We start from the raw sequence: 14,244 nt of genomic DNA on the forward strand, positions 1-14,244 counted from the left end.
TTAGATATAGGAATGTTAGCACAAAAACTGAAGGAAAGGAGATAGCTGCAAAATCTCTGCACAAAATGCTTAGTTCTCAGAAGTAAATCATATGTGCCATGTTGTTTCATTTAGGTTCAAAGAGTTAGGTGGTATACCTGCGGTAATGTTTTCCTATAGTGTAAATGATAGTTTTAGATATAGGAATGTCAGCACAAAAACTGAAAGAAAGGAGATAGCTGCAAAATCTCTGCACACAGTGCTTAGTTCTCAGAAGTGAATCATACGTGCAATGTTTTTTCATTTAGGTTTAAAGAGTTAGGTGCTATACCGGCGGAAATGCTTTCCTGTAGTGTAAATGCTAATTTTAGATATAGGAATGTTAGCACAAAAACAGAAGGAAAGGAGATAGTTGCAAAATCTCTGCAAACAATGCTTAGTTCTCAGAAGTATATCATACATGCCATGTTGTTTCATTTAGGTTCAAAGAGTTAGGTGCTATACCCGCGGTAATGCTTTCCTATAGTGTAAATGCTAGTTTTAGATATAGGTATGTTAGCAGAAAAACTGAAGGAAAGGAGATAGCAGCAAAATCTCTGCACACAATGCTTAGTTCTCAGAAGAAAATCATATGTGCCATGTTGTTTCACTTAGGTCTAAAAAGTTAGGTGCTATTCCCTCGGTTATGCTTTCCTGTATAGGAAATGCTAGTTCTGGAGATACGAATGTTAGCACAAAAACTGAAGGAAAGGAGATAGCTGCAAAAGCTCTGCACACAATGCTTACTTCTCAGAAGTAAATCATATGTGCCATGTTGTTCCATTTAGTTTTAAAGAGTTAGGTGCTATACCCTCGGTTATCCTTTCCTGTACAGGAAATGCTAGTTCTGGAGATACGAATGTTAGCACAAAAACTGAAGGAAAGGAGATAGCTGCAAAATCTCTGCACACAGTGCTTACTTATCAGAAGTAAATCATATGGTCCATGTTCTTTCATTTAGTTTTAAAGAGTTAGGTGCTTTACCCGCTTTAATGCTTTCCTATAGTGTAAATGCTAGTTTTAAATATAGGAATGTTAGCAGAAAAACTGAAGGAAAGGAGATGGCTGCAAAATCTCTCCACACAATGCTTAGTTCTCAGAAGTAAATCATATGTGCCATGTTGTTTCATTTAGCTTTAAACAGTTAGGTGCTATACCCTCGGTTATGCTTTCCTGTATAGGAAATGCTAGTTCTGGAGATACGAATGTTAGCACAAAAACTGAAGGAAAGGAGATAGCTGCAAAAGCTCTGCACACAATGCTTAGTTCTCAGAAGTAAATCATATGTGCCATGTTGTTTCATTTAGGTTCAAAGAGTTAGGTGCTATACCCGCCGTAATGCATTCCTAATGTGTAAATGCTAGTTTTAGATATAGGAATGTTAGCACAAAAACTGAAGGAAAGGAGATAGCTGCAAAATCTCTGCACACAATGCATATTTCTCAGAAGTAAAAAATATGTGCCATGTTGTTTCATTTAGGTTTAAACATGTAGGTGCTATACCCTCGGTTATGCTTTCCTGTTTAGGAAATGCTAATTCTCGAGATACGAATGTTAGCACAAAAAGTGAAGGAAAGGAGATAGCTGCAAAATTTCTCCACACAATCCCTAGTTCTCAGAAGTAAATCATATGTGCCATGTTGTTTCATTTAGGTTTAAAGAGTTAGGTGCTTTACCCGCTTTAATGCTTTCGTATAGTGTAAATGCTAGTTTTAAATATAGGAATGTTAGCAGAAAAACTGAAGGAAAGGAGATAGCGTCAAAATTTCTCCACACAATCCCTAGTTCTCAGAAGTAAATCATATGTGCCATGTTTTTTCATTTAGGTTTGAAGTGTTATGTGCCATACCCGCGGTAATGCTTTCCTATAGTGTAAATGCTAGGTTTAGATATAGGAATCTTAGCACAAAAACTGAAGGAAAGGAGATAGCTGCAAAATCTGCACACAATGCTTAGTTCTCAGAAGTAAATCATATGTGCCATGTTGTTTCATTTAGGTTTAAAGAGTTATGTGCCATACCCGCGGTAATGCTTTCCTATAGTGTAAAAGCTAGTTTTAGATATAGGAATGTTAGCACAAAAACTGAAGGAAAGGAGATAGCTGCAAAATCTCTGCACACAGTGCTTAGTTCTCAGAAGTAAATCATATGTGCCATGTTGTTTCATTTAGGTTTAAACAGTTAGGTACTATACCCTCGATTATGCTTTCCTGTATAGGAAATGCTAGTTCTGGAGATACGAATGTTAGCACAAAAACTGAAGGAAAGGAGATCGCTGCAAAATCTCTGCACACAATGCTTAGTTCCCAGAAGTAAATCATATGTGCCATGTTGTTTCATTTAGGTTTAAAGAGTTAGGTGCTTTACCCGCTTTAATGCTTTCCTATAGTGTAAATGCTAGTTTTAAATATAGGAATTTTAGCAGAAAAACTGAAGGAAAGGAGATAGCTGCAAAATCTCTGCACACAATGCTTAGTTCTCAGAAGTAAATCATATGTGCCATGTTGTTTCATTTAGCTTTAAACCATTAGGGGCTATACCCTCGGTTATGCTTTTCTGTATAGGAAATGCTAGTTCTGGAGATACGAATATTAGCACAAAAACTGAAGGAAAGGAGATAGCTGCAAAATCTCTGCACACAATGCTTACTTCTCAGAAGTAAATCATATGTGCCATGTTGTTCCATTTAGGTTTAAAGAGTTAGGTGCTATACCCTCAGTTATGCCTTCCTGTACAGGAAATGCTAGTTCTGGAGATACGAATGTTAGCACAAAAACTGAAGGAAAGGAGATAGCTGCAAAATTTCTCCACACAATCCCTAGTCTCAGAAGTAAATCATATGTGTCATGTTTTTTCATTTAGGTTTGAAGTGTTATGTGCCATACCCGCGGTAATGCTTTCCTATAGTGTAATTGGTAGTTTTAGATATAGGAATGTTAGCACAAAAACTGAAGGAAAGGAGATAGCTGCAAAATCTCTGCACACAATGCTTAGTTCTGAGAAGTAAATCATATTTGTCATGTTGTTTCATTTAGGTTTAAACAGTTAGGTGCTATACCCTCGGTTATGCTTTCCTGTATAGGAAATGCTAGTTCTGGAGATGCGAATGTTAGCACAAAAACTGAAGGAAAGGAGATAGCTGCAAAATCTCTGCACACAATGCTTAGTTCTCAGAAGTAAATCATATGGTCCATGTTGTTTCATTTAGGTTTAAAGAGTTAGGTGCTATACCCGCTATAAGGCTTTCCTATAGTGTAAATGCTAGTTTTAGATATAGGAATGTTAGCAGAAAAACTGAAGGAAAGGAGATAGCTGCAAAATCTCTGCACACAATGCTTAGTTCTCAGAAGTAAATCATATGGTCCATGTTGTTTCATTTAGGTTTAAAGAGTTAGGTGCTATACCACTGGTAATGATATCCTATAGTGTAAATGTTGGTTTCAGGTATAGGAATGTTAGTACAAAAACTGAAGGAAAGGAGATAGCTGCAAAATCTCTGCACACAATGCTTAGGTCTCAGAAGTGAATCATACGTGCAATGTTGTTTCATTTATGTTTAAAGAGTTAGGTGCTATACCTGCGGTAATGCTTTCCTATAGTGTAAATGCTAGTTTTAGATATAGGAAAGTTACCACAAAAACTGAAGGAAAGGAGATAGTTGAAAAATCTCTGCACACAATGCTTAGTTCTCAGAAGTATATCATATGTGCCATGTTGTTTCATTTAGGTTTAAACAGTTAGGTGCTATACACTCGGTTATGCTTTCCTGTATAGGAAATGCTAGTTTTGGAGATACGAATGTTAGCACAAAAACTGAAGGAAAGCAGATAGGTGCAAAATCTCTGCACACAATGCTTAGTTCTCAGAAGTAAATCATATGTGTCATGTTGTTTCATTTAGGTTTAAAGAGTTAGGTGCTATACCCGCGGTAATGCTTTCCTATAGTGTAAATGCTACTTTTAGATATAGGAATGTTAGCACAAAAACTGAAGGAAAGGAGATAGCTGCAAAATCTCTGCACACAATGGGTAGTTCTCAGAAGTAAATCATATATGCCATGTAGTTTCATTTAGGTTTAAAGAGTTATGTGTCATACCCGCGGTAATGCTTTCCTATAGTGTAAATGCTAGGTTTAGATATAGGAATGATAGCACAAAAAGTGAAGGAAAGGAGATAGCGGCAAAATCTCTGCACACAATGCTTAGTTCTCAGAACAAAATCATATGTGCCATGTTGTTTCATTTAGGTTTAAACAGTTAGGTGGTATACCCTCGTTTATGCTTTCCTGTATAGGAAATGCTAGTTCTGGAGATACGAATGTTAGCACAAAAATTGAAGGAAAGGAGATAGCTGCAAAATCTCTGCACACAATGCTTAGTTCTCAGAAGTAAATCATATGTCCCATGTTGTTTCATTTAGGTTCAAAGAGTTAGTTGCTATACCCGCGGTAATGCTTTCCTATAGTGTAAATGCTAGTTTTAGATATAGGAATGTTAGCAGAAAAACTGAAGGAAAGGAGATAGCTGCAAAATCTCTGCACACAATGCTTAGTTCCCAGAAGAAAATCATATGTGCCATGTTGTTTCACTTAGGTTTAAAGAGTTAGGTGCTATTCCCTCGGTTATGCTTTCCTGTATAGGAAATGCTAGTTCTGGAGATACGAATGTTAGCACAAAAACTGAAGGAAAGGAGATAGCTGCAAAATCTCTGCACACAATGCTTACTTCTCAGAAGTAAATCATATGTGCCATGTTGTTCAATTTAGGTTTAAAGAGTTAGGTGCTATACCCTCAGTTATTCCTTCCTGTACAGGAAATGCTAGTTCTGGAGATACGAATGTTAGCACAAAAACTGAAGGAAAGGAGATAGCTGCAAAATTTCTCCACACAATCCCAAGTTCTCAGAAGTAAATCATATGTGCCATGTTTTTTCATTTAGGTTTGAAGTGTTATGTGCCATACCCGCGGTAATGCTTTCCTATAGTGTAAATGCTAGGTTTAGATATAGGAATGTTAGCACAAAAACTGAAGGAAAGGAGATAGCTGCAAAATCTCTCCACACAATGCTTAGTTCTCAGAAGTAAATCATATGTGCCATGTTGTTTCATTTAGGTTTAAAGAGTTATGTGCCATAACCGCGGTAATGCTTTCCTATAGTGTAAATGCTAGTTTTAGATATAGGAATGTTAGCACAAAAACTGAAGGAAAGGAGATAGCTGCAAAATCTCTGCACACAATGCTTAGTTCTCAGAAGTAAATCATATGTGCCATGTTGTTTCATTTAGGTTTAAAGAGTTATGTGCCATAGCCGCGGTAATGCTTTCCTATAGTGTAAAAGCTAGTTTTAGATATAGGAATGTTAGCACAAAAACTGAAGGAAAGGAGATAGCTGCAAAATCTCTGCACACAATGCATATTTCTCAGAAGTAAATCATATGTGCCATGTTGTTTCATTTAGGTTTAAACAGGTGCTATACCCTCGGTTATGCTTTCCTGTATAGGAAATGCTAGTTCTGGAGATACGAATGTTAGCACAAAAACTGAAGGAAAGGAGAGAGCTGCAAAATCTCTGCACACAATGCTTAGTTCTCAGAGGTAAATCATATGTGCCATGTTGTTTCATTTAGGTTCAAAGAGTTAGGTGCTATACCCGCGGTAATGCTTTCTTACAGTGTAAAGGCTAGTTTTAGATATAGGTATGTTAGCAGAAAAACTGAAGGAAAGGAGATAGCTGCAAAATCTCTGCACACAATGCTTAGTTCCCAGAAGAAAATCATATGTGCCATGTTGTTTCACTTAGGTTTAAAGAGTTAGGTGCTATTCCCTCGGTTATGCTTTCCTGTATAGGAAATGCTAGTTCTGGAGATACGAATGTTAGCACAAAAACTGAAGGAAAGGAGATAGCTGCAAAATCTCTGCACACAATGCCTAGTTCTCAGAAGTAAATCATATGTGCCATGTTGTTTCATTTAGGTTTAAACAGGTAGGTGCTATACCCTCGGTTATGCTTTCCTGTATAGGAAAGGCTAGTTCTGGAGATACGAATGTTAGCACAAAAGCTGAAGGAAAGGAGATAGCTGCAAAATCTCTGCACACAATGCTTAGTTCTCAGAAGTAAATCATATGGTCCATGTTGTTTCATTTAGGTTTAAAGAGTTAGGTGCTATACCCGCTTTAAGGCTTTCCTATTGTGTAAATGCTAGTTTCAGATATAGGAATGTTAGCAGAAAAACTGAAGGAAAGGAGATAGCTGCAAAATCTCTGCAAACAATGTTTAGTTCTCAGAAGTAAATCATATGGTCCATGTTTTTTCATTTAGGTTTAAAGAGTTAGGTGCTATACCACCGGTAATGATATCCTATAGTGTAAAGGCTGGTTTCAGGTATAGGAATGTTAGTACAAAAACTGAAGGAAAGGAGATAGCTGCAAAATCTCTGCACACAATGCTTAGTTCTCAGAAGTATATCATATGTGTCATGTTGTTTCATTTAGGTTTAAACAGTTAGGGGCTATACCCTCGGTTATGCTTTCCTGTATAGGAAATGCTAGTTCTGGAGATACGAATGTTAGCACAAAAACGTAAGGAAAGGAGATAGCTGCAAAATCAGTGCACACAATGCTTAGTTCTCAGAAGTAAATCATATGTGCCATGTTGTTTCATTTAGGTTCAAAGAGTTAAGTGCTATACCCGCGGTAATGCTTTCCTGTAGTGTAAATGCTAATTTTAGATATAGGAATGTTAGCACAAAAACAGAAGGAAAGGAGATATTTGCAAAATCTCTGCAAACAATGCTTAGTTCTCAGAAGTATATCATATGTGCCATGTTGTTTCATTTAGGTATAAACAGTTAGGTGCTATAACCTCGGTTATGCTTTCCTGTATTGGAAATGCTAGTTCTGGAGATACGAATGTTAGCACAAAAACTGAAGGAAAGGAGATAGCTGCAAAATCTCTGCACACAATGCTTAGTTCTCAGAAGTAAATCATATGATCCATGTTGTTTCATTTCGGTTTAAAGAGTTAGGTGCTTTACCCGCTTTAATGCTTTCCTATAGTGTAAATGGTAGTTTTAGATATAGGAATGTTAGCAGAAAAACTGAAGGAAAGGAGATAGCTGCAAAATCTCTGCACACAATGCTTAGTTCCCAGAAGAAAATCATATGTGCCATGTTGTTTCACTTAGGTTTAAAGAGTTAGGTGCTATTCCCTCGGTTATGCTTTCCTGTATAGGAAATGCTAGTTCTGGAGATACGAATGTTAGCACAAAAACTGAAGGAAAGGAGATACCTGCAAAATCTCTGCACACAATGCTTACTTCTCAGATGTAAATCATATGTGCCATGTTGTTCAATTTAGGTTTAAAGAGTTAGGTGCTATACCCTCAGTTATTCCTTCCTGTACAGGAAATGCTAGTTCTGGAGATACGAATGTTAGCACAAAAACTGAAGGAAAGGAGATAGCTGCAAAATTTCTCCACACAATCCCAAGTTCTCAGAAGTAAATCATATGTGCCATGTTTTTTCATTTAGGTTTGAAGTGTTATGTGCCATACCCGCGGTAATGCTTTCCTATAGTGTAAATGCTAGGTTTAGATATAGGAATGTTAGCACAAAAACTGAAGGAAAGGAGATAGCTGCAAAATCTCTCCACACAATGCTTAGTTCTCAGAAGTAAATCATATGTGCCATGTTGTTTCATTTAGGTTTAAAGAGTTATGTGCCATACCCGCGGTAATGCTTTCCTATAGTGTAAATGCTAGTTTTAGATATAGGAATGTTAGCACAAAAACTGAAGGAAAGGAGATAGCTGCAAAATCTCTGCACACAATGCTTAGTTCTCAGAAGTAAATCATATGTGCCATGTTGTTTCATTTAGGTTTTAAGAGTTATGTGCCATAGCCGCGGTAATACTTTCCTATAGTGTAAAAGCTAGTTTTAGATATAGGAATGTTAGCACAAAAACTGAAGGAAAGGAGATAGCTGCAAAATCTCTGCACACAATGCATATTTCTCAGAAGTAAATCATATGTGCAATGTTGTTTCATTTAGGTTTAAACAGGTGCTATACCCTCGGTTATGCTTTCCTGTATAGGAAATGCTAGTCCTGGAGATACGAATGTTAGCACAAAAACTGAAGGAAAGGAGATAGCTGCAAAATCTCTGCACACAATGCCTAGTTCTCAGAAGTAAATCATATGTGCCATGTTGTTTCATTTAGGTTTAAACATGTAGGTGCTATACCCTCGGTTATGCTTTCCTGTATAGGAAAGGCTAGTTCTGGAGATACGAATGTTAGCACAAAAGCTGAAGGAAAGGAGATAGCTGCAAAATCTCTGCACACAATGCTTAGTTCTCAGAAGTAAATCATATGGTCCATGTTGTTTCATTTAGGTTTAAAGAGTTAGGTGCTACACCCGCTTTAAGGCTTTCCTATTGTGTAAATGCTAGTTTCAGATATAGGAATGTTAGCAGAAAAACTGAAGGAAAGGAGATAGCTGCAAAATCTCTGCAAACAATGTTTAGTTCTCAGAAGTAAATCATATGGTCCATGTTGTTTCATTTAGGTTTAAAGAGTTAGGTGCTATACCACCGGTAATGATATCCTATAGTGTAAAGGCTGGTTTCAGGTATAGGAATGTTAGTACAAAAACTGAAGGAAAGGAGATAGCTGCAAAATCTCTGCACACAATGCTTAGTTCTCAGAAGTGAATCATATGTGCAATATTGTTTCATTTATGTTTAAAGAGTGAGGTGCTATACCCGCGGTAATGCTTTCCTATAGTGTAAATGCTAGTTTTAGATATAGGAATCTTACCACAAAAACTGAAGGAAAGGAGATAGTTGCAAAATGTCTGCACACAATGCTTAGTTCTCAGAAGTATATCATATGTGTCATGTTGTTTCATTTAGGTTTAAACAGTTAGGGGCTATACCCTCGGTTATGCTTTCCTGGAGATACGAATGTTAGCACAAAAACTGAAGGAAAGGAGATAGCTGCAAAATCTCTGCACACAGTGCTTAGTTCTCAGAAGTAAATCATATGATCCATGTTGTTTCATTTCGGTTTAAAGACTTAGGTGCTTTACCCGCTTTAATGCTTTCCTATAGTGTAAATGGTAGTTTTAGATATAGGAATGTTAGCAGAAAAACTGAAGGAAAGGAGATAGCTGCAAAATCTCTGCACACAATGCTTACTTCTCAGAAGTAAATCATATGTGCCATGTTGTTTCACTTAGCTTTAAACAGTTAGGTGCTATACCCTCGGTTATGCTTTGTTGTATAGGAAATGCTAGTTCTGGAGATACGAATGTTAGCACAATAACTGAAGGAAAGGAGATAGCTGCAAAATCTCTGCACACAATGCTTAGTTCTCAGAAGTAAATCATATGTGCCATGTTGTTTCATTTAGGTTCAAAGAGTTAGGTGCTATACCCGCCGTAATGCTTTCCTATAGTGTAAATGCTAGTTTTAGATATAGGAATGTTAGCACAAAAACTGACGGAAAGGAGATAGCTGCAAAATCTCTGCAGACAATGCTTAGTTCTCAGAAGTAAATCATATGTGCCATGTTGTTTCATTTAGGTTTAAAGAGTTATGTGCCAGAGCCGGGGTAATGCTATCCTATAGTGTAAATGCTGGTTTTAGATATAGGAATGTTAGCACTAAAACTGAAGGAAAGGAGATAGCTGCAAAATCTCTGCACAAAATGCATATTTCTCAGAAGTAAATCATATGTGCCATGTTGTTTCATTTAGGTTTAAACAGTTAGGTGCTATACCCTCGGTTATGCCTTCCTGTACAGGAAATGCTAGTTCTGGAGATACGAATGTTAGCCCAAAAACTGAAGGATAGGAGATAGCTGCAAAATCTCTGAACACAATGCTTAGTTCTCAGAAGTAAATCATATGTGCCATGTTGTTTCATTTAGGTTCAAAGAGTTAGGTGCTATACCCGCCGTAATGCTTTCCTATAGTGTAAATGATAGTTTTAGATATAGGAATGTTAGCACAAAAACTGACGGAAAGGAGATAGCTGCAAAATCTCTGCACACAATGCTTAGTTCTCAGAAGTAAATCATATGTGCCATGTTGTTTCATTTAGGTTTAGAGTTATGTGCCATAGCCGGGGTAATGCTATCCTATAGTGTAAATGCTAGTTTTAGATATAGGTATGTTAGCAGAATAACTGAAGGAAAGGAGATAGCTGCAAAATCTCTGCACACAATGCTTAGTTCCCAGAAGAAAATCATATGTGCCATGTTGTTTCACTTAGGTTTAAAGAGTTAGGTGCTATTCCCTCAGTTATGCTTTCCTGTATAGGAAATGCTAGTTCTGGAGATACGAATGTTAGCACAAAAACTGAAGGAAAGGAGATAGCTGCAAAATCTCTGCACACAATGCTTACTTCTCAGAAGTAAATCATATGTGCCATGTTGTTCCATTTAGGTTTAAAGAGTTAGGTGCTATACCCTCAGTTATGCCTTCCTGTACAGGAAATGCTAGTTCTGGAGATACGATTGTTAGCACAAAAACTGAAGGAAAGGAGATAGCTCCAAAATTTCTCCACACAATCTCTAGTTCTCAGAAGTAAATCATATGTGCCATGTTGTTTCATTTAGGTTTAGAGTTATGTGCCATACCCACGGTAATGGTTTCCTATAGTGTAAATGCTAGGTTTAGATATAGGAATGTTAGCACAAAACCTGAAGGAAAGGAGATAGCTGCAAAATCTCTGCACACAGTGCTTAGTTCTCAGAAGTAAATCTTATGTACCATGTTGTTTCATTTAGGTTTAATCAGTTAGGTGCTATACCCTCGGTTATGGGTTCCTGTATAGGAAATGCTAGTTCTGCAGATACGAATGTTAGCACAAAAACTGGAGGAAAGGAGATAGCTGCAAAATCTCTGCACACAATGCATATTTCTCAGAAGTAAATCATATGTGCCATGTTGTTTCATTTAGGTTCATAGAGTTAGGTGCAATACCCGCCGTAATGCTTTCCTATACTGTAAATGCTAGTTTTAGATATAGGAATCTTAGCACAAAAACTGAAGGAAAGGAGATAGCTGCAAATTCTCTGCACACAATGCTTAGTTCTCAGAAGTAAATCATATGTGCAATGTTGTTTCATTTAGGTTTAAAGAGTTATGTGCCATAGCCGCGGTAATGCTTTCCTATAGTGTAAATGCTAGTTTTAGATATAGGAATGTTAGCACAAAAACTGAAGGAAAGGAGATAGCTGCAAAATCTCTGCACACAGTGCTTAGTTCTCAGAAGTAAATAATATGATCCATGTTGTTTCAGTTCGGTTTAAAGAGTTAGGTGCTTTACCCGCTTTAATGCTTTCCTATAGTGTAAATGCTAGTTTTAGATATAGGAATGTTAGCAGAAAAACTGAAGGAAAGGAGATAGCTGCAAAATCTCTGCACACAATGCTTAGTTCTCAGAAGTAAATCATATGGTCCATGTTGTTTCATTTAGGTTTAAAGAGTTAGGTGCTATACCACCGGTAATGTTATCCTATAGTGTAAATGCTGGTTTCAGGTATTGGAATGTTAGTACAAAAACTGAAGGAAAGGGGATAGCTGCAAAATCTCTGCACACAATGCTTAGTTCTCAGAAGTGAATCATATGTGCAATGTTGTTTCAATTATGTTTAAAGAGTTAGGTGCTATACCCGCGGTAACGCTTTCCTATAGTGTAAATGCTAGTTTTAGATATAGGAATGTTACCACAAAAACTGAAGGAAAGGAGATAGTTGCAAAATCTCTGCACACAATGCTTAGTTCTCAGAAGTATATCATATGTACCATGTTGTTTCATTTAGGTTTAAACAGTTAGGTGCTATTCCCTCGGTTATGCTTTCCTGTATAGGAAATGCTAATTCTCGAGATACGAATGTTAGCACAAAAACTGAAGGAAAGGAGATAGCTGCAAAATCTCTGCACACAATGCTTAGTTCTTAGAAGTCATTCATATGTGCAATGTTGTTTCATTTATGTTTAAAGAGTTAGGTGCTATACCCGCGGAAATGCTTTCCTGTAGTGTAAATGCTAATTTTAGATATAGGAATGTTAGCACAAAAACAGAAGGAAAGGAGATAGTTGCAAAATCTCTGCAAAAAATGCTTAGTTCTCAGAAGTATATCATATGTGCCATGTTGTTTCATTTAGGTTTAAACAGTTAGGTGCTATAACCTTGGTTATGCTTTCCTGTATTGGAAATGCTAGTTCTGGAGATACGAATGTTAGCACAAAAACTGAAGGAAAGGAGATAGCTGCAAAATCTCTGCACACAGTGCTTAGTTCTCAGAAGTAAATCATATGATCCATGTTGTTTCATTTCGGTTTAAAGAGTTAGGTGCTTTACCCGCTTTAATGCTTTCCTATAGTGTAAATGCTAGTTTTAGATATAGGAATGTTAGCAGAAAAACTGAAGGAAAGGAGATAGCTGCAAAATCTCTGCACACAATGCTTAGTTCTCAGAAGTAAATCATATGTGCCATGTTGTTTCACTTAGCTTTAAACAGTTAGGTGCTATACCCTCGGTTATGCTTTCCTGTATAGGAAATGCTAGTTCTGGAGATACTAATGTTAGCACAAAAACTGAAGGAAAGGAGATAGCTGCAAAATCTCTGCACACAATGCTTAGTTCTCAGAAGTAAATCATATGTGCCATGTTGTTTCATTTAGGTTTAAAGAGTTATGTGCCATAGCCGGGGTAATGCTATCCTATAGTGTAAATGCTAGTTTTAGATATAGGAATGTTAGCACTAAAACTGAAGGAAAGGAGATAGCTGCAAAATCTCTGCACAGAATGCATATTTCTCAGAAGTAAATCATATGTGCCATGTTGTTTCATTTAGGTTTAAAGAGTTAGGTGCTATACCCTCGGTAATGCTTTCCTGTATAGGAAATGCTAGTTCTGGAGGTACGAATGTTAGCACAAAAACTGAAGGAAAGTAGATAGCTGCAAAATCTCTGCCCACAATGCTTAGTTCTCAGAAGTAAATCATATGTGCCATGTTGTTTCATTTAGGTTCAAAGAGTTAGGTGCTATACCCGCCGTAATGCTTTCCTATAGTGTAAATGCTAGTTTTATATATAGGAATGTTAGCAGAAAAACTGAAGGAAAGGAGATAGCTGCAAAATCTCTGCACACAATGCTTAGTTCTCAGAAGTAAATCATATGTGCCATGTTGATTCATTTAGGTTCAAAGAGTTAGGTGCTATACCTGCGGTAATGTTTTCCTATAGTGTAAATGCTAATTTTAGATATAGGAATGTCAGCACAAAAACTGAAGGAAAGGAAATAGCTGCAAAATCTCTGCACACAATGCCTAGTTCTCAGAAGTAAATCATATGTGCCATGTTGTTTCATTTAGGTTTAAAGAGTTATGTGCCATACCCGCGGTAATGCTTTCCTATAGTGTAAATGCTAGGTTTAGATATAGGAATGTTAGCACAAAAACTGAAGGAAAGGAGATAGCTGCAAAATCTCTGCACACAGTGCTTAGTTCTCAGAAGTAAATCATATGTACCATGATGTTTCATTTAGGTTTAATCAGTTAGGTGCTATACCCTCGGTTATGGTTTCCTGTATAGGAAATGCTAGTTCTGCAGATACGAATGTTAGCACAAACACTGAAGGAAAGGAGATAGCTGCAAAATCTCTGCACACAATGCTTAGTTCTCACAAGTAAATCATATGTGCCATGTTGTTTCATTTAGGTTCATAGAGTTAGGTGCTATACCCGCCGTAATGCTTTCCTATAGTGTAAATGCTAGTTTTAGATATAGGAATGTTAGCACAAAAACTGAAGGAAAGAAGATAGCTGCAAAATCTCTGCACACAATGCTTAGTTCTCAGAAGTAAATCATATGTGCCATGTTGTTTCATTTAGGTTTAAAGAGTTATGTGCCATAGCCGCCGTAATGCTTTCCTATAGTGTAAATGCTAGTTTTAGATATAGGAATGTTAGCACAAAAACTGAAGGAAAGGAGATAGCTGCAAAATCTCTGCACACAATGCTTAGTTCTCAGAAGAAAATCATATGTGCCATGTTGTTTCACATAGGTTTAAAGAGTTAGGTGCTATACCCTCGGTTATGCTTTCCTGTATAGGAAATGCTAGTTCTGGAGATACGAATGTTAGCACAAAAACTGAAGGAAAGGAGATAGCTGCAAAATCTCTGCACACAGTGCTTAGTTCTCGGAAGTAAATCATAT

This window comes from Dasypus novemcinctus, chromosome 19, assembly GCF_030445035.2.
Source record: "Dasypus novemcinctus isolate mDasNov1 chromosome 19, mDasNov1.1.hap2, whole genome shotgun sequence".
In the NCBI taxonomy this organism is placed as follows: domain Eukaryota; kingdom Metazoa; phylum Chordata; class Mammalia; order Cingulata; family Dasypodidae; genus Dasypus; species Dasypus novemcinctus.